This window comes from Camelus dromedarius, chromosome 22, assembly GCF_036321535.1.
Source record: "Camelus dromedarius isolate mCamDro1 chromosome 22, mCamDro1.pat, whole genome shotgun sequence".
Lineage (NCBI taxonomy): Eukaryota > Metazoa > Chordata > Mammalia > Artiodactyla > Camelidae > Camelus > Camelus dromedarius.
This window is the reverse complement of record NC_087457.1, coordinates 8,259,587-8,281,310: the sequence shown is the minus strand read 5'-3', so window position 1 is coordinate 8,281,310 and position 21,724 is coordinate 8,259,587. Positions and strand designations below refer to the sequence as shown.

General features: G+C 46.9%; 1 long non-coding RNA gene across 1 annotated transcript; it reads right to left on the bottom strand.

Annotated features, from left to right (window-relative positions):
• Positions 1-14,235: 14,235 nt before the first annotated feature.
• LOC135318843 (uncharacterized) lies at positions 14,236-19,298 on the bottom strand. Its single transcript, XR_010377226.1, has 3 exons — positions 19,184-19,298; positions 17,542-17,792; positions 14,236-14,435 (listed from the first exon to the last, which is right to left on the bottom strand). It is a non-coding gene; the product is annotated as an uncharacterized LOC135318843 (long non-coding RNA).
• Positions 19,299-21,724: the final 2,426 nt, after the last annotated feature.

Here is a 21,724-nt window from a genome sequence, read left to right as displayed (position 1 = left end):
TGTGGAAAAATCATTCCTCATAACCCAAGGTTGGAGGAAGATTTCCCATCCCTGTAGTCCAAAATCCTTTCAAAACCCAGTGTTCTAAACAGAAACAGAACAGACATGGACAGTTCCAATGAGAGGCAATGCAGGTGGCCAGTGTGTGTTAGAGATGCTTGACCTCTCAGGTGAGAACACAGGCAGACGGAAACACTGCAGAGACAGCACCGGTCACCATCACACTGGTGGGTCTTTAGTCAGGTGACAACCAGCCCTGGTGACAATGTTAGCAGACAGAGGCTCTGGCAGATACCCTGGAAGGAAGAGTGAAGGGACACTCCTCTTCAGGAGAACATGGTGCAGGACGCATCAAAGGGCCACAGATGCATCTCTTCCCCAGAAGTTCTGATCCTTAGAGTTCATCCCACTAAAATCCTTACACACTTATTCAAAGATGCCTTTACAAGGGTGTTCATCTCAACACTGGTTGAAACAGTCGGAATTAAAGCAAAACTAATGTTGATGGAGAGGGGATTGGGTCCACTCGTTCTGGTTCATGTGGATGAATGAATGCTGTGCAGTTGGAAAAGTGGGTGCCTGTTCTCAACCCAATGTCAAGGGAGGCCTCAGTGTGGAAGTATGCAGACCCACTGTCTGCATCCAGGTTCCCATCTGCATGACCACATATGTGTGAAATCAGTATAGATGTAAATTGATCTGATTGTGAGTGTGTGAGAGACAGAGATGGAGAGAGACATACTGAGAGACACAGAGACTGAGACATAAGCACCAAATCATTCATGACAGTCACCACTGTGGGTGGGAATTACAAATCTCTTCTCTTTTAGGCAATATTTCAATTTTTTGTAATGTGTCTATATTACTCTACTAATTCTAGAAGGATTAAAATCCTATGTTAATGTGACCCATTCATTACTCATCTATGGAGTAATTAAAGTACATTAATCCTATTTTTAAAAGAATTTAAAGCCTTCTTAGGACTCAGTTCCATGTCAGCCCCGTGGCAACAGAGGTTCTCCAGGAGGTCGTGTCTCTTCTGAATCAGCATCAAATAGAGGTGAGGAAGAAGTCCCAGTCTTGGACACTGAAGACTACAATAGATTAGAGATTCTGTTGAGAGAAATTAAGACCTACATTCACAGAGAATAATCCCATATTCATTGAGAAGAAGGCTTCATTCTACTAAGATGACTATAGTCCACGAATATATCCAAGAATTCAAAGAATGCTTACCCAAATCCCAGGTGGTGTTTTGCAGGACTTCACAATCCATCTAAAATTCACGTGGAAAATCCAGGGGCTCAGAATACATGACTGAATCTTGAAAAAGAAGAACAAATTTCGAGGAATGGAAAGTCAGATGGAACCCACGGTTAATACAAAAGCACTTTAAGCTGAAGATACCTGAGATTCTATAGATGTAGAAGAAAACCTGTCATGGAAGCCAGTTCTCTCCACCCCCTTTGCCCTATTAAGTTAGGTTGATAAAAAAACCTTTAAATTTCACCATTTAACATGGTAGTTACTTTTCTGGTTGGCTCCTGCGTGTGTATAAACAATTTCTCTCGTTCATCTCCTCTTTACTTCTTTGGGCCCTTTGGGAGGGACTCTGGATGATGGGGACCTGCTCTTTTCTCACCTTCTTTAGTGACATCTTTTGTCCATGGTGAAGTGCTTAAAACAAAAAGACTCATTGGTTTTGGGTCAGATTTGGAACATGCATACCTTTGGAGACCCCCTGGAGGAACAAGGGGGTTCAATAATGCTGGGAGAATTCTTGTCCAAATGCCTAACAAGACAAATTTGCAAGGTTTTTTTTTTTTTTTTAAAGATTCTTACCCTAAAACAAGTACCCTATCTAAACATCTTGGATGATCAAATAGAAAGAAAAAAGGAGAATCATGTCTGGCCTAAGAACTCTTCCTTAACAAAACGGAAGGACAGAATCAGATTCAGAGCAAAAATTAAAATCCATTTATACCATCAACCCTCCCACTCTTTTGTGCACTGTCCTCATGTAATCTGCCAGATGGCGCCCTGGAGAAGGCCCTTTGCCCGTAACTCGTGCTCATTTTCAGAGCTCGGCCAAGCAGGAGGTTGGTCCCCAGGGCCTGAGAGGGGCTATTTGTGAAATCTTCTTTGCTGAGACCCAGCGGACTGAAGGGAACTGTGTGCTCTGAGGGAGAGAGAGCACACAGAGCCTCTGTGGAGGCATCTCTGAGATCATCCCAAAGGCACACAGTTCTAACTCTGGACACGGGAACTTTTGATTGGCATCTTAGTTGGAAATCTCCTCCTGGATAGAAAGAAGCAGATTCAAGATGTTGCAATTGGATGGGCAGGTCGGCCTCACGAATTTGTCGATGAGGAGGACACGGAATTCTCTGCAGCAGTAGGAACACCCATCCCTGCTCTGTTGACTTCATCTACAGAGAAACAGAGTCGCGGCTCTTGGGGGAAGTCAACACCCACCAGCTCTTCTTACCGACGTCAACGTCCCCACTTTACTCTCCTGTCAGGTCTCTGCACAAAAGCTGTGGCTCAGCCCCAAATATCACATACCCATCACCCTGGAACACTCTGTGTCTGTGTCCAACTCGAGCATTAAAGCCTGTGACCGTTACTGTCAAATCGTGTCCCCTTTCAGCCCGTCTACCGCCATCATCCCAGCCCAACCTCGGTGTCTCTCTCCAGGTCAGCAGCACTCTTCCCACTGGCTTCCCATCAGCTTACCTTGCCCTGCTTCCATTGCTTATTCCCCATATGTTACCCACAGCGGTTTTATTAAATTGTGAATCAGATCAAGTTTTTCCCCTTTGCAAAATAGTGTTGTGATTTTCCATTGTATTCAGAAGGATATCCAGAGTCCCTACCAAGGCCCTGTGTGATCCGGTCCCTCACCCGCCTCTGTAGCCTCAGTTCTCACCGTTCTGCTCCAGCCCATCTTCACCGCCCAGATGGTCCCCACCAGGACAGCTGTGTTTGTAACTCCAAGTCTCGTACTTACACTTCTCCCGGCCTGGGAGGCTTTTCTTGTCTGTTACCTACGTGGCTTATTCTTTTGCTTCATTCAGGACTTTTTTCAAATTATTTTACCCTCAGAGAGGACTTATCTGACCACATTATTTAAAATAGCATACACATATTTCCTATTCAATCATTTTCTCTCCTAATATGCTTTACGTGTCTTTGTGGCAATTGTTAGTACCTGGCAGTACATCATATATTTATTTGCCTACTGGTTTATTGTCTGTCTTTCTTACTAGGCCTATATTCATGGAACCACAAATAACTGTTTTAACCAGTAACTTTCAAACCGCCTTTAAATGAATTATTTTATAAGATGAAAATTTCAGAGGCTTCCACGTGTTGCTTAGGGGAAAAAAGAGCAAGGATTCAGGTTGAACTATGTTATTAAGGACCTGAGAGTTGGTTATTTATTTTATACATAGTAGTGTGTATCTTTTAATCCCAAACTCCTAATCTAGCAAAAGGCCGAGCTGATTACTACTTTTAAAAGACTTTTTTTTTTCTTTTTAAACTTGGGTTGTTTGAGATCTCTTTTCTTCTTTGTTCCTTTTCTTTTTTTAAAAGAATTTTTCTTCTTTTATTTTTACATTGAGGTACTGCAAATTGAACCCAGCACATACTCTAGCCCTTGAACTATGCCATCCCCTCCAAAGACAATTATTTTTATACTTTGACAATACCATGTTGAATTAAGATTTTTTGTTCCACTTTCCCTTCATAGAGTTTATAACTGAGGGAGAGAGTCAGAGGAAGCCCTGGGCCATCCCTTCCTTCTCAGCGGGTCACTACACAGCAGAAGAGCTTGGCTGTCACCAGGCCCAGCTCATCTTTCTGCTCTGAGGGCCGACTCAGGCCACTTCTTTATACAGAGACGTGTTAGAAGCAGCAGAAAGCCAACTAGCGAGCAACAATGACAAAACTGACCCACCTGCAGTTGGACATCATCTGCTCTGAAACAAACCTTTAAAATCTCTTCTTCCTATTAGTGGATGGTTTTCAGAAATATTCCCAAGGAACTGAATCTCACTTCATTTTTCTGGATTTCTTGGACCTTCTCTGAATTTAACTGCAGGCTTGATTTTCTGCCGAACGTCTGCAGGGAAGCCAGGCAGAACACGTGAACAGACCCTACAGGCACGGCTGAGGCCTCCGGTCAAAACATCCTTGTTGTGCAGAGCCTACGTTCATGGGACCATTTTCATGACTGCTGTAATTAATTCTCGTCCAAGTGTCCCACCGACAATGTTTCTAGGTAGAATGTGGCCTGATGCAGATGAGTAGTGGGGATGTGGGATGCAGATGGAAGACAGACTGCAAGGAGAGACGGGAAATGTTTCTTCAGGCTTCAGTTTGGAAGATTTCTGATTTTCATATGGACATTAAACTGGGTCAGGCTGAAGCGCCGTTTGCTCTAAGACGGGGTGATGTACACGTATCCCTACAACTTCAAAAAAATATGTTGAAGCTGGACGTGACAGCCTAGGGGTCAGACAGCTTAGAGTGACACCTCCGTTCCAGGATGCCTATGATCTCGGGCTCACAAAGAGGAAAAGAATACACATATTTTGCCTGTGCAGTTCTATGTGAAATTATTTTGACCCTTGCCGGATGGTGTAAGATCAGAAATCATGTAGTCTTTCTTATATCGCTAAGACGACAATTCTTGATGAGTCAGCAGACTGTTTCCAATGGCCTGGGGTCTGTGCCAGACATTAGCTGTCTAGACAAATACCACACAGCCCCCATCCCTCAAGGAGATCACAGTGTGTCATGGAAGAGTCAAATTTAAATAGGTTTTCAAAACAATGCAGTAAGAGTCACTTGGCATCATGTATACTGTATGTTCAGAGGGGCTCTTGCACTGCCTGGGGCTGGGTTCTAGAAGGTAAGGAAGGTGTCAGAGAGGAAATGTTTCCTGCAGTGACATCTGAAGGATTCCAGCAAATCTCTAGACCGGGAGATTGTGTGGTGGGGACGGGATTCTCAGCAGCTTGCGTGTCTCGTGCAGATGCCTGGTCGTGTCTAAGAGCACTTTGCACTTAGGGAAAGAAGGTCAGTGAGGCTAGAGGCTGTGGGGAACTAACGGAAGCTGAGGCTGAAAAAAAGCAGCAACTAGGTGATGAGAAGATGTAACGTTAAATCAGGGAGCGTGGACTTCCTCGCATACACAGCGGGGAATTCTCTGGGGTTTTAAGAAGGAGAGTGACACAGATTAGTCATTAAAATTGAGCAAAGTGGATTGTTCACTCTAAAGAACAGACTGGGGGGACTAGCAAGAGGTGTGAATTAATGCAGTGGGGAGTGAGGGGCGGGGACTTAGTTGGGGGACATTAAGGAATAGAATTATAGTACTGATGGGGGTGAAGGAGTGAAAATGTAATGGAAAACTCCCAGATGTACGGCTCGGAAATCAGATGGGATAGTGATGCCATTGTTTGAAGAAGTAAATCTAGTTCTGAGCGAGTGTAAATCCAAACATACAGAGCTTGAGATTTTTATGGGCTAATCAAATGGGAATATTTACTTGTCAATTATAAGTATATTTCTGGGACTGAACTGAGATGTCCATGCTGGAAAAGATTTGACAGTTAATCAGTGGACAGAGAGCAGTTGAAGCCACGGGAATAAATGCCACCCACTGACAGTTTACCAAAGAAAAGGGAAGGAGGGCACTTCTGGTTCAGAAAATATGGCAGATCAGAAACTTGAAGACCCACTCACTGAAGACACATAAAAAAATAGGACACAATGCCGCCAATCTTTTCTTGTTCTTTTACAGACACCTTTATTGTGGTATGATTCCTGTACGGTAAAATACACATATTTCACATGTAGTATTTGATGAATTTGATAAATGTCTACACCCAGAAAACCATCACCACAATCAAGATAGCTAACATTTCCATCACTCCCCAAGAGGGGCACTTTTCGAATCCCCATATTTATCCCTTCCCATCCCCTTCTCTCCCTGGTAACCGAAAGTTTGTTTCTCTAACTCTGTGGGTCTGTTTCTCTTTTGTAGCTAAGTTCATTTGTGTCATTTTTAGATTCCACATTTTAGTGATATAATATGGCATTTTTCTCTTTTTCTGGCTTACTTCACTTAGAATGACTATCTCTATGTCCATCCATATTGCTGCAAATGACATTATTTGTTTTTTTCATGGCAGCATAGTATTCCATTGTATCCTACTACTTCTTTATCCAGTCAGCTGCTGATGGACATTTGGGTTGTTGCCATGTCCTGGCTATTATAAATAGTGCTGCTGTGAGCATTGAGGTGCATGTGACTTTTTGAATTAGAGTTTTCTTCTGACATATGCCTGGGAGTGGGAAGGCTGGATCATGAGTTAAGTCCATTTTCAGTTTTTAAAGGAACCTCCACACTGTCTTCTCTAGTGACAGTGCAGCCCATTTTGTGAAAGCAGAGCCATGCTTAGAAAGAAACGGGTATTTCTAGGGGCCAGAAATGAAGTGCAGTGAGTGTGGCCTGTTCAAGAATCTGAGGGCAGTCTGCCAGGGCTGGAGGAGAGTGACAAGGGAAGTGTGGTACAGGTAGGATTCAGACCACGTGGGGACCTGACAGGCTGTGATAAGGAGCCTAGACTTTCAGTCATCCCTTGGTAACCATGGGACACTGTTTCCAGGACTCCCCCTGACGTCAACATCCATGGATGCTGACATCTCTTCTATAAAATGACATAGGACTTGCACGGAAATCATGTACATCCTCCCATGTAATTTTTTATATATATTCAAACTTTTTTTTATTGAGTTATAGTCATTTTACAATGTTGTATCAAATTCCAGCATACAGCACAAGTTTTCAGTTATACATGAATATACACATATATTTGTTGTCACTTTCTCTTTCGCTGTGTCCTCCTGTGTACTTTAAATTATCTCTAGATTACACATGGTATCTAATACAACATGAATGCTATGTAAGTAGTTGCCAGTTTATGGCAAATTCAAATGTTGCGTTTTGAAACTTTCTGTTTTTACCCGAATATTTTCAATCCACAGTTAGTTGAATCTGCTGGATAGGGAGCCCCTAGATATGGAGAACCCACAAGCTCCTTCTTCCCACCTCCTAAATTTCCACTGCAAGCACTGAAGTGGTCCAAACATAGAAGAGCGCCATCTACCTGATGGAAACCCTGAGGAATTCCTTCAGCGTATGTAGCGCAGGAGAGAAGGCTTAGGGCCACTAGTGGGAAAGGAGGGCCTGCCTGGAGAGGAAAGATGAAGGACCGCAGTGGAAGCCATCTTGTACCCTTACTGGAGCTAACTGATAGCAGTGAGGGACGCCGAGGAACTGGGGACACTTCACGTGGGTGGCGATCCTGGCCGCCAGGTGCAGGGTTCGCATAGCTGGGATCCAGTTTGCAAGATCAAAATAACAAGGGGGGAGAGGGGCTGCCTCAGCCCCGGGATCCTGACAACGGCCACAGCGCCATGACCCCAGCTAATGCGGCTCCCCTAGTAAGCCAGAAAAAGGAAACTGTGAGCTAGGACATTGCAGATTCCACCACAGCCACACGGATAACTAGATCTCTAACCTGACAAAATGTAACCACCAAAAATAGTAATCTTTCCTTTTCTCTTCCTTTGAACCTTTTTACAGGGAGCCACACATCTCTGACGGGAACCCCCTTTAATCCGATAGAGAGCTCACTTTTTCAGGAATAAGCATGGAGAAAAAGAGTGGGGTGATGGTTTAAAGCTGAAGTCAAAGTGGAAGCCCAACTGATAAATGGTAAAAACATGCTTCTCAATGAATTCGAGATATGGCAAAAAGGAGGAAGGTTAAGGAAATCTCTATTAATATCCATTCACCATACAAGACTAGACAGTCATAAAAAGACAGCACCTTAAATTAAGATTTTTTTTTTTTTTGCTAATGAAAAACTATGCCTTATTTTAATACAAGGCTTGGGCCATCAACAACACGCTGAGAGTTGTTGATCAGGAGAACATAAATCTGCATATAGATATGTAAGTTTTACAAGTCCATCGCTAGAAAAAAATTAGTCAATCATGTGTCCAGTTGATTGGGAAATCCCTATAAGTAAATAACTGAAAAGTGGGAAAGACATGGGATTAAATAGTGCTAGTGAGCAATGAATTCCAAGGTGTTTATACCTATATTTTCTTTGTTAATGTAACAAACTTAAAGCAACAGTCTAAAAAGTAGTAACTGGCGCACACACACAGAAACACACACACAATTTGGAACAGCAGAGAGGTAAAATATGCTATATTTATCATTATTGAGGAACAGGGTCTAATAGATTATTTCACTTTTGAGACTCTTATAGGAATACTGGTTCAATTACATATAAAGTAATGAACTTAGAGATCATTTATAAAAATTTAGAGAGAATTTTCATTAAGAGGCAATATAGCTTCCAAATCACTGAAGAGAAAATTAACAATAAAAAAATTAATCAATCCATGTAATATGGAGTAACAGAGACCGTATTAACCATCCTAAAATAAACCACAAAATGGATAAAATATATGAAGCAATGATTTTTAAGACACGTGAAAATGATCATCCACTAGGACCTTGTCCTGCCACTTCCAAACCAAGACTGCTAGGCCTCCCACTGCCATCACAAAGGATGTCCACCTGGAGGCGACATTGCCTCCCTCTGCTCCTACTGCAGAGCCAGTCCTGAGCAGCCCTTTTCCTGGTTTTGGCAGGCAGCTCCCAGAAATGCTCTTGTGGGCCTTTGTCCCTTTTAGCCACCAGCAAAGGGATCAAGGATGAGCAGTGAGCCTCCTTCCTCATCCAAGACCTAGGAAACTATCTGACTTCTTAGCAGCCCTTCACCCTTGTCTGCTGTCTGGTACTCTCCGCCCGGCTTCCCGAGTCCCCGGCTTGGGCAGCCTGCACGCTGGCCACAGCCCATCAGAATCTGTTCCCCCACCAAGAGACCACGCGTGATCGTGAGCAGGGCTCCAGGCCTCTGGAGCAGCGCAGCTTGGACTGCGTCCTGGTCCTGGGCTCGCGAGCTCCATGCCCTTGGTTGAGTCAGTTAACATCTCTAAGCTACAGTTTTCCCATCAGTAAAATGAAGACATAATCAATATGGAAAAAAAATCAGAATCTGAGGGGGACTAAATTTCTGGTGATTGAAGATTATTTTAAATTTGAATTATACAGCAAAGGACATCATATAATTTTTACTTCTTCATAATTCTAAAGGACAGCTTCTACTGTTAAAACTAATGCATGCACGTACACACAAACACAAGTGCAGACACACTGACTCTGCTCCACATACATCCCCATGTGCACACACACATGGAGTCATGTACCACACACACACACATACCATACACACAACCACACACGTCCTCAGGCGCACACACACACATAACAAACAGAACCACATACATCCCCAGGCGCGCGTGCGCGCACACAGTCACAGTCATGTACCACACACGTCCCCATGTGCGCATGTGCGCACACACACGTCATACACACTTTGGCGTTATTCTAAATCAATTTACAATTGAGGGTCACAGTGTCTATTTTTTAATCCACTCAGAAGTTCCTGACTTTGGAGAGTGAAGCAGGAGCCCCTCCTCTCTGGAGGTGGTCTTTACCACTTACAGTCTCAGTAGAGCCAACATAACTGCTCTGGACCTTTGGAAGTGCAGGGCTAGAGCATACCTGGGAGCTCACATCCTATACATGTAAACATGTTAAGTGCAGTAGGTTCTAAACTCCTGCCTTTACAAATATACATTCATTATAAGGGGGAAGTCCAGGTTCAAATTTAGAATTCCCAGACTCAGGGGAGTCCCGCAAAGAAAGTGAGCGTGTGGGGATAGCTGATTCCCAGTCTCTGATCACTAGCCTGACCATTTTCTTCCCAATTCTGGGTCTATCCCTTGCCACAAGGGGCCTTGGATGTGCATGGGGGACACTCAGACCTCACATCCGGGCTCTGTCCATACCCTCCATGCAAACAGCTGCCCTTTGGCCTCTCTGTGAGTCCTGGGAATCTGAACTCCAGGGAGAGCCGGTGCAGGCACTAGAAATGGGTCAGGGGCTGTTGAGGCAGGGCATTTGGGGTCCTGGGTTTCTAGAGCACGGAATGGAGCCAATGACCATGTACCCTTGGCCCTGCTGAATCCACCCCATGGAGGGCATGGCCAGAGGAAGTGTCAGGGCCAGAGGGACCCTCTGTATTTCAGGACCCAGGGCAGCAGGCCCCCTTGCTGGGGTCTAAGGGCAGAAACCCTAAGGAGAGTTATGAGGAGGCTGTAAGGTAACTACATTCCCATTATTTAAAAAAAAAATAAAAGTATACCACAGGCGTGGGTGGAAAGGGTTTTGTTAGAACAAGGGAAGGCACTTGCTGAGGTCTGGCCATAGAGGGCTGGTGGGTTTGCCAGGTTCATGGGGAACCAAGAGGCCGTTAGTCTCCACAGGGTCTAAACACCTCCTGAATTCCTTCGGGTGAGACACGGAACCCTCTTAAGTTGTTAAAATCTTCATGGTGAGCCATTCAACTCTCTCCTCATTCTTGATACAAAAGCACGATAAACACAGGCCAGAAACTCATCAGCCTGTTGGTTGGTTCACTATCTGTCTGGTGCCCCCTCTTGTAGGAGCCTTTATCACATCACCAGGGCTGATCCGGCTCAGGATTATAGCTGATTTTCCGCAGGTGGCATCACTTGCTGGTGATACGAAGGAGGCATGTTAGCCACCTCCAAAACACTGAGTCTCCTCCTGGGAGGAGCCTGCAGACCCCCAGTCCAGCCTCTGCACCACGATGCTACTTAGTGCCACTCCCGTCTTGCTGCTCTGGCCTATAGCTCTGGCCAGAACCTCGCTGAATTGTCAATAAATGTCACCCATACACCACGTCTAAGTTTGGCATCCAGATGTGACTATGTTTCTTATTTTATTCCCATCAATGGATTGTTTGATCTTTGTGTAATTGTGTCGGCAGGAAGGCCAGTACCGCCCCCTTGATGCCTCCCAGAGCCGCCTCTGTCTATAACTGTCCTAGCACCCCAGGGGATCGGGTCTGAAGCCTGGCACTCAGACACGATGACAGCTGGAGAGACAGGAATCCACTTCTGCTATGGCTTCTGCTGAGGCTCGATGAGGCCATAAAAAGGAAGCCCACAAGCCCTGACGTCACTTGACTCGCTGCAGGGATGCTCCCACACTGCCCCGTTCCCCCAAAGAGACAGAGGGCTTTCTGCTTGTTCCCGAAGGCCCCACCCCCGTGGGGGCACTGGGTCCAGTGGAGCGTCCAGCCTGGTTCCCCGCCAGCCCTTAGGGCTTTGGTGGGGCCTGGAACATCAACTACCCTCCCCTTAGGGGCCCGTTTGTCCTTTCCAGCCAACAGACCTAGGTCATAAGCACTTTAACTCACCTGAGGGTGTTTTCCTCACTTCAGGGGCAGTGAGGACGGGGCTTCTTCACACTCCAAGTGCCCCAGGTCTGGATGCAGACAGTCTGGCTCTCCCCCCGGTCCTGCAGGTCCCGGCCACACCTGCTGCTGGTCACTGAGTCTGCGCTGGGTTGGCTTCCAGGACGAGAGGTGCACTCTGCCCCCACCCCGCCCCAACCAGCAGTGGCAGAGGCGGCGGACAGGCAGGTGAGTTGGGGCCTGAGACCGCGCCCACAAATCAGTGCCCCAGAGGCCGCTGGTGACTAGAGGGACCACGGGGCAGAAGGCAGCATGGAATGGGAGGAGGAGGAAGGTTCAGGATAAGGAGATGAAAGGGGGAACGGACAGCACTGTGAGGACCTCGACCATGAAAGGGAAGAGAAAAGACAATGACAGCTGGAGTGGTGTCAGTGTTAAAAGCTGCGGGCATTTTCACTTAATTTTATTAATTACCATTACATACAGTGACATATTTTTATTTGATTGAAGATTATGTGCCATGTCAAATAACAGGATATAGTATGTTATTATTTATTAAATAATACATAATAGTAGATATACTAGCATATTATGTTCTGTTTATTTATTAGCAGATAGTATATAATACATATGTAGGTATTTATATACATAATATATAATTCATGCATCTATATAATATATAACACATATCAATGTAGGATTATGATTAATATATTTTATAACAAGATTACATAACAATAATGATGTAATATTACCCATTGTACGTCTTGGTTCATGACACATTCTCACCTTAGGTGCCTGTCAGAGGTATTTATGTATTAAAATTAATATTATAAGAAACAGTTGTGAACCTTTCACCCAGCATCAGAACAGGAGTATTGACAGTGACATACTGTGTCTTATCCTGCTCTTGGCCTCTTCTCACAGGAAGTAACCAGCATCCTGAATCCTGGCTTACCCTTGCCTTGTGTTACTTTCACACACACATTTAATATCAGTTAAAGCAAGTGAACTGCAGGTACATGCAATGAAGTGGATGCATCATACACTCTATGTTAAATTGAAAAAGCAAGCCCTAGAAGGTAGCCGATAGTGTGCTATGCTTTTAATTGCGTATATATATGTCAACTAAACTCACTAAATTAAGAACAACTACAGCTAGAGTCCAGGTGGGAGAGGGACAGAGAAAAGGTGAGGTGAGCAGATTTGCTGCAGGTGAGCGAGTTCCTTTCCAGTGACATGCCATTCTCTCTGAAGCAGGAGGGAAGGCCATCTGCTGGGAGTCAGGGAAGAGACAGAGGGAAGCTTAGAGTTGTGCAGAGAGCAGAGAATGTTGACACCACTGAGTGGTAAGTGGGGAAATGTGCTCACTAGAGAAATCCTGGAGGATTGCCTGGCAGCGGCAACATGGTGGGCATTGATTTGCAGTCTTAGAAACCTGTGCTGGGAAAGCCTGCTACCTGCAGGCTCAGAACAAGTAGAGCTGGGTGAACCGAGATGGAAGTCGGCCTGGTGAGGAACTGAAAAGGTCAAGGCTCAAGGGGGTTTTGTCTGTCATAAAGAGAGTGCTGACTGTGGATGCAGAGCTGGAAGGTGGGGAAGTGGAAGTAAGAGGAAAGTGGACAGGCAGGAAAGCAGAGGAGTCAGCGCATGATGCCCCAGTGAGGGTGAATGAGGGCCAAGGGGGCTGGTGGAGAAGCAGCTGGATGGCTAGAGGTGGGCACTTAAAGGAGAGAGACTGGACCGGGGTTGGAGACCCGCCCGGGTATGAGCCCGGGGGTAGGGTGAATGGGGGGTGGCTGGCTCAGGCTGACGGAGTAGAAGACCCTAAAATGACCATACTGGGTGGAGGAGGGAGAATGAACTTTGGCGTCTTGATGTTAGGAGGCGAGGCAATACAGAGCTGGTGGTCCAGGTGCTCCTGACTGAAGCAGATGAGCAGGGAGGCCAGGGTAGCAGGCACTGCTAGGAAAGGATCTGGGTTTTCCAGGTGCTCCCACGAGAGTGGGAGCAATCATCTGAAGGGGGAAAGTAAGCACAAGGAGGCCAACCCAGGCTCCTGATCAAATGTGGGGGTGTGAGGGGGCAAAGTGTCAACTCCAGAGATGGTGGCCCAGGAAGCAGGGACCATGGGTGAAGTGAGGGGACACCCAGAGAAGAGAGGGAGAAGAGTCTTCTGGGTGTAGGGGGAAGAGAAACCCCAGGACAAAGGAGCACAGGGGCACAGTGATGAGGATGGACTGGCTCTATGGTGACACTGCAGGGATGGCTGGAACTTTGTCCTGAGGGCTTAGGTTGGGGGGGCTACTGGCCTCATGAGGACCCCCCTCTCAGCAGCCTGGACAGACGCTCCCGCTCCTGAGAGCTGTGTGGTCACCACTGTTCCCGGAGGGGCTCTACCTCCATCTTCTATCAGACTTTCCTGCCCAGCCCCCGACCGCCAGTGAGGGAGACTGGGCCTCACAGCTGTTTGCTGTGGAGGGACACAGGCTCCTTGGAGAAGCAGGCTGATCTTACTTTTCTCCGTAACCCAGGGCCTAGCTAAGCGCCAGCCCATGCGTGGGCCATTCAGAGGCTTGGATACTTACTAAATTAACTCAAAGCAGTAGAATAGTAGGGCTGGAGGAAGTGACCACTGAGCTCACAGAGTTCACTGCCCACACCCCCATTCTACAGATGAGAAAACAGAGACCAAGCGGTGAAGCAGCCTTGGCCAAGGTCACGCTGCTCCTTAATGGTGGCCTGTGTCAGGCAGGGCAAGTGATAAGCTGCAGTGAAGGGGCTGAAAGGGGGCTCTGGGGCCAGAGAGCTTGGGTTCAAGTCCCAGCTCTGCCATTTATTAGCCGTGTGATTAATGAATGTCCTTACCTTTAAAGTGGAACTCATAGTGGTGCCAACTCATTGTTTGTCGTGAACACAGCGTTCCTGGAACAGCAGGACAGAGTTCTGTAAGGGTTTGCTGTTTCTTTGGTTACTATTATTCTCACCAAGTGAACCCTGAAATGAAGAACAAAGACAGCAAGAATTTTTATTTTAAAGGATTTTAAAATCCGATGATGAATGTTTGATTTCATCTATTCAAGTTTGCATCTGACCCTTATTAACAGCTACACAATGGGTGACCTTTGAGGCAATGTTGCTTCATGTCTTTAATTCTCACTAATGACACAGGCTACTCAACAGGAAGCAGTTATTTTCAAGGAAGAGGGACAAAAAGTTAGCAATATCTCGGTACCTCTCGGTTCCCAGTGAGTTGGTTGTGACTTGTCAACTCAACTTTGGGGAAGTGCCCTCTCCTCCTGGGCTCGCTGCTCTGCCCCGCGGCCCCCAGGGGGCGCTGTACGCCCACACGAGCCCAGTCTCTTGGTTCATATCTTTGCTTCAGATCCTTCAAGGTCTGCCCATGACCCAGGGCCCCATCTGCCCCACCAGCCTCGCCTGCTGGACTCCAGGACACCATCCTGTGTCTCAACCATCCTCTGCTCCTACGCCCTCCCCACTACTCTTCACTTTGTCCTTCAAATGTGGGCTCCTGTGGCTCGCCACCCAGCAGGGGTCTCCCCGTCCTCCACCTTGTGTAACTGCATTGTCCTGCACGGTGCCTAGCGAACCCATGTGGAGGCAGGAAGAATACAGAACAACAGGTACTCAGAGGGGCTGCCTTTCCCACTGCAGGGGCCCTGGAGAGCTTTCTCCCAGCTGGTTATTCACAGGCGCTGAAGCTGTGGAATCTCGATCTCACCAATTTAAACGGTATCATCACTAATTACAAAAGCAATCTTTTTTTCAGTAGCAAAAGCAGAAAAGACTTTGTGCTCCACACCTCCAACTTTCTTCCTCTGCCTTCAGAGGTGATTCTCACTCTCTGGGCAAGGGTAGAAAGTAACACACAGAATATTACTTTTCAATGTTTTTTTCCCACTCTGAAGATTGCTTTCCCAGAACCAATGAAGGCTAGGATGGTTTGGCTTCCCTGGACTGAGGAATCAGAGGCAAGGGGGGAGGGGGTGGGGAGATAATTCAGCATTATTGAACAAAACAGAGACATTAAAAGGTTCTACTCTAAACAGAAAGGAAGCAGGATGCTATAGAAATGGGAAAACCATAGTTGGAAATGCAATAACGAGTTACAAGAGAATAAACATGAAGATGTAAAAAAGAAAAAGTACATCAAAATAAAAAAAGGTGGGAATGGGAGATAGTAGCAAGAAAAGATAGATTTTTTTCTCTTTCTTTTCTTTTTCTCATTATTCTTAGGATGTATTGGAGCCTACGTGATTATCAGTCTAAAGGAAATAGATATAGTAATGGGTTGATATACTTGAAAAATAAGGTAACCCCAAATCGAAAGCATACAATAGAGTCGCAAAAAACAAAACCCAAAAAGAAACAAACTCAAAATGGCTTAAAGACTTAAACATTAAACAAGATGCTATAAAGCTCTCAGAAGAAAACATAGGCAAAACATCATTTGACATACATCTCAGCAAGTTTTCCTAGGGCAATCCACCCAAGCAAGAGAAATAAAAGCCAAAATAAACAAATGGGACCTAATTACACCTATCAGCTTTTTCACAGCAATAGAAACCGTAAACAAAACAAAAAGACAACCTATGGAATGGGAGAAAATATTTGCAAAAGATGAGACTGAACATGGCTTAACTTCTAGACTATATAAATCATAGAATTTAATAAAAAAAATAAACATCCCAGTCCAAAAATGGGCAGAACAACTAAACAAGCAATTCTCCAATGAAGATATACAAATGGCCAATAGACATATAAAAAAAGGTCAATATCGCTAATTATCATAGAAATGCAAATCAAAACTATAATGTTATCATCTCACACTAGTCAGAATTGCCACCATTCAAAAATCCACAAACCATAAATGCTGGAGAGGCTGTGGAGAAAAGGTAACTCTCCTACATTTTTGGTGGGAATGTAGTTTGGTGCAGCCACTGTGGAAAACAGTATGGAGATTCCTCAAAAGACTAAAAAAAGACTTATCATTTGATCCAGCAATCCCACTCCTGGGCATATATCCAGAGGGAACCTTAATTCCAAAATATACCTGCACCCCAATGATCACAGCAGCATTGTTTACAATGGCCAAGACATAGAATCAACCTAAAGGCCCACTGACAGATGACTGGATAAAGATGTAGTATTTAGATATAAAAGAATATTACTCAGTCTTAATAAAGAAAGAAATAATGCCGTTTACATCAAAATGGATGGACCTGGAGATTACCACACTAAAGTGAAATAACTCAGACAGAGGAAGACAAGTATTATATGATATTACTTATATGTGGAATTTTTAAAAATGGTACAAATGAACTTATTTACAAAACAAAAACACACTCACAGACTTAGAAAACAAACTTAGGAGTTTGGGATTAACAATTACAAAATACTATATGTAAAACAGACAAACAACAAGGATTCACCGTAGAACACAGGGGAAAGTATTCAGTATCTTGCAACCTATAATGGAAAAGAACCTGAAAAAGAATAGACTATGTATATGTACAACTGAATCACTATGCTGTATACCTGAAACTAACAAAACAGCTGTATATCTGAAACTAACAAAACACTGTAAATCAACCACATTTCAATTAAAAAAAGGTAAGCTCTAAATAGCTTTATTCAAAGAAAATCTTCAACACTTACCTCTTACAGAAATTAAAATGGGAAGCTTGAGCAAGACCAAATTATACTGAATGAGAGGTTACATACCTTCTCCATCATGTGGCCCATGCTACACACACATCGTGTTTTCCTTCAGGTAAGAATGGCCCTTACTGCCCAGGGAGCGAGTCCTGCTGGGACAAGGCCTCTGTGGCAGTGGCCTCCTTGTCACCGCTCCATCTCACCAGGAGGCCAGGGTTTTAAGAGGGGAGGGAACACAGAGCTCATACACTTCAGATCTATTTCCTGAGAAAAACTATGGAAAGAACAAATTCACCTGCAGTGCGGGAAACATGAGCAGCAAGACCCCTAAGCAGACCGACAAGCCCGAAGCAAGGTGGCCCGATGTTCACATCGGAACCAGAACAACAACCGTCTGGCTCCAGTTAAACGATCACCATCTCACCTGCAATGAACTGTTTGTACTCAGTGTCAGGGATGTTTCTGTTGAGACTTGAGAGATCAAAAAAGTCAGACCAGGGAATCAGGACCTGGTGGATGTCCAGGCTCTGCCAATGGTAGAGGCGACCCCAAGGGGGTAGCACCAGCACCAACTCCACCATTTTCAGCAGGGTCTTCAGGAAGAAGGTGATGTGGATACAGACGCCCCTACGGAGGCTGAAGCCCTCTGGAGGGTTGACGTCACACAGAAGGTACCTTGCAGGGAGCAAAGGAGAGCGGGTCTTCAGGGCCAGGCCTCTGCACAGGAATCCGGGCTTAGATATAACAGATACAATGGGAATCCCTGCACAGCACATGGCCTAGACTCAAGACACGTTCAGCAGCTTCTGGTTTGTATAGTGGAGGCACTGCCCACCCATCTCCATGTGGCCAATTACTTCGAGTCCAGGAGCACATGCAGAAGACATTTTGGCATCTGTCTAATAACGCTAAGCACCTGACTAGTACCTGAGCACCCGTTCTCCAGGGGCTCTCAAGCTTCTTGGTCTACAGACCCCTGTACACTCTTAATTACTGAGGACTCCAAAAGGCTGCTATTTATGTGGGTTAAATCTATCAATAGTTCCTGTGTTAGAAGTTAAATTAGAACTTTAAAAAATGCTTATGAGTTCACTTAAAAATAATAACAACCTACTACATGTTACCATTAATACTCTTAAGCAAAAAATAAGTATATTTTTCTAAACAAAAATCATTAATGAGAAGAATAGCAGTGATTTTAATTTCTGCAAATATCTTTTGGACTGGTGAGAGCTGAATTCTATCTGCCTCTATATTCCCTGTTTTGTGGTATCACAGACCAGGTTTTCCCTGGAAAACCCCACAGGAAACTCGGGAGTGCAATAGTGTGCAAAAGGCAGGTGACATACCGGCGTTTCTACGAAAATAGTCTTGCATCTCAGGGGCCTCGGACACACTTTGATAACTGCTGCCCTACCCTAGGCGAGACTCTCCTACACAAGAGCCAGGCAAGTGTCCTGGCTTCTTTAATGAGTTACCGCAGCCACACCCCTCCCTTCTCTGTGTTAATGTTTCCCACAGCCTCCATTACTGCAGTTGAGGTAATCCTCAACTGGGACCTCTAATCCCAGAAGACTGCCAACCTTGAGAGGGAGGGCCCATCTACCATCCCTACAGCCCGCACAGTCTATTTTGAGTCAAGCCCTAGATAACTGCTAATCGGCACTGACCCTTGTGTCTTATTCCTGAGGTTGACTGAAGGAACCAACATCTGGATGGAACCGAAATTTCCCTGCAGATAAACAAGGCTGATAAACCACCCCATTCCAACATCTGATTCTGGGGCTCTTCAAAACCCGGGTAAGGCCCCGCTTCATATAAGATGGGTCCTCCGCCTGCCCTTCCCGGGGGGTTCTGGGAGGCCGCGGCCACCAAGGGCGACCCAGACTCGCGGCCCCAGCCCCAGGGCCTGAGGGGGAGGAAAGCTTGAGGCTGTGACCAAGCCCTGCCCTGCCCCGCCCCAACACGCTCCCCGGCACCACAGCCCTCCCCGGCCACCGCCCCAACCCCGATCCCACCCCGGTTCATGTCCGCCGGCCCCGCCGACGGCGCGGACGTAAGTTTACCGTCTGTGGTACGCCGCCCCAGACAGGATGTCGGCCGCCGACTGACCAGGCCAGAACTAGTCGCCCGGCCGAGCAAGCCGCCAGCCCCAGCAGCAAGCACCGCCATGGTCCCGGGCAGCTGCACACTTCCGGAGCCCGCTGCCCGCCCAAGAAGCGCACGCCGGCCCGCGCGGAGCGCGGCGCATGTAGCCATGGCAACGTCACGGGGCCCTCCCCTAGCGCTTGCGTCGTGCGCCCTCCCGAGGCTAGACGTGCGAGGGCAGAACCTGCGGAGCCAATGGGAGCCAGGGAGCGGCCAGGACGGGGGTGGGGGGAGGCTTATGGGGCAGCTGGGCGGGGCCGGGGCGGGCGGGGCCGAGCGGACATCCTCACATGCAGGTGGCGCCGGCCGGAGGCTGGGGCGTTGCTGCCACCAGTGGGCGGGGCAGCGGGGCAGCGGGGCGGGTGCACCCTCAGCTGTCCGTGTGCGGGGCTCAGCCTGGGCTCCGCGGCCTCCACTTGCACCGGACCTGGACCCAGGCTGCCGGTGGGCAAGATAGAGGACTGAGCCCAGGCACGCATGGCTGGCCAGGTAGGGCACCTGAAGTGCAGATCCGCCAGGCCCTCTGTCGGACTTGAAATCGCGCTGCTGGGCAGTTTCCAAGAAGACGGGATCTGTCCCAAGAGGGGATGTAGGGCAGGGGTGCCAGATGCCGGGTTGGGTGTGGTCTTACAGGAGAGCCACGGTGAGAGGGTGTAGAGCAGCCCCTTTTTGGCGGGGCTAGGAATTTGGGATATGGGGTGGGGATGGTGTGTGCCATGCTCTGTGGTCTCCCCAAGAACTCTCACCCCCAAGCAAGGGACCCTGCTCCTTCCAGCCTTCACTGCATCCCCTGCCTTCCCCAGCACCACCGCCCCTGCCCCCGGAGTGTCCCATGACCTCTCCCCACACCGGGCACTGTCCCTGTTACAGGCACTGAACTCCTGGTGGTTCCTGCCCGAGGGTGGGTGCTTTATCTGACCTGTTAGGATGCCTGGAGCCTTGTATGAAACCTCAGACCATAATGCAGTCGTGCACAGAGGCCCCTCAAACAGGATTCCCTGCATGGCCCTCCCCACCACACACCCACAGCGCAGCTGCCACACTGGGCCAAGCCTGCCTGAGGGCCGCTGGTCCCTCTCCTACTGTCCCTGGTCAAGAGTGCACTGCCCAAACTGCTGGGTATTTAGGGGGCCTTAGAAGAGCAGCTGGTATTTTCATGGGCAAATATTTGCTCTTTTGGGAAGATTTGAGTGAAAAGGAATGGAGGTTATGCTTTTTCTGTTGCCCTGGAACTGGTGACTAGGATGCAAACTTAAGTCAAAGCAGTTTTTAGAGAGAGCCGCAAAATATCTAACGCAAAGATCACTGTTCCCCAACAAAGGCAACACCACCTGGCGGGTGGGGGGCCTGGCCCCTCTTTCTGAAGGTTGGGGTTTGCACCTTCCAGCTGTGACAGAACCCGAAACAGCTCTGAACACGCTCCAACAGGCTTTTCCAGCACAAACTGCCTTTATTTTGAATCTCGGTGAAGGAACCAGCTGAGAAACCTGGGTAAATCTCCCTGGGTGTAACCAGGCCTTTTATGCTGAATGAAAGAGCGGCTCTCCACATGCTAACATCTTAGGACTGAATCTGTGTCGAAGCTTTCATGCATGTAGCATGTTGGGGACAGCGTTTCATGGTGAGGGGAACTATATAACTTACAGGTGTATGGGGAAGCCCTGAATCCAACAGGCTTTTCCTGCGCACACTGCCTTTACTTCGAAATTGGTTGTTGCTGAGAAATCTTGGTAAGCGTTCCTAGGTGTAACCATGCCCATTATGCTGGATGAAAGAGCGGCTCTCCACTTGTTCACATCTCAGAAATGAATGTGTGTTGAAGCCGTCATTCACGTAGCGTGTTGGGAACAGAGTTTCGTGGTGAGAAGGACTATGTAAATTACATGTCTACGATGAAGCACTCGCTCGAACTGGGTATTTCAGCGCATACTGCCTTTATTTCAAAACTGGCTTCTCAGAAGACCTGTGGTCTCCACTACAGGTCTGTCTCCAAGCCCAGGGCCAGCATGGTGACTCTGCTCCCCCTGTCTATTCTGGGAGGTCTAGGTGTCCTCCATGGCCCTTCCACCATTGTTTCTTTTGGAAACACCCCCCAGATGAAATGGGCCTGAGAACAGGAGAGCTGGATGCCAGCAGCCACTGCCTAATGTGTGGCTCCTGGGAGGTGCATCTGCTCTCCGTGGGCTCTGATCTCCCCTCCCCTCTCCCTCAGCCCCACCCCTCTCCTTCTGCAGTTCTTGATTGATCCTTGGATAATGGTCCATACCAGGAATGACCTGGGAGAGGTTTTATGAGTCTTTAAGGGAAAAAAAAAAAGAAATCTTTAGACAAATTACTGAAAGTAACTTCCAGCTTTCCCGGGAAAGTCCTCTTTCCAATGTTTAAGGCCAGTTGACAGGGTGTCAAGTTGCCTAACCACTCACATCTGAGCAAGTGCTACCTCTCTCTCCAGTTCCCCG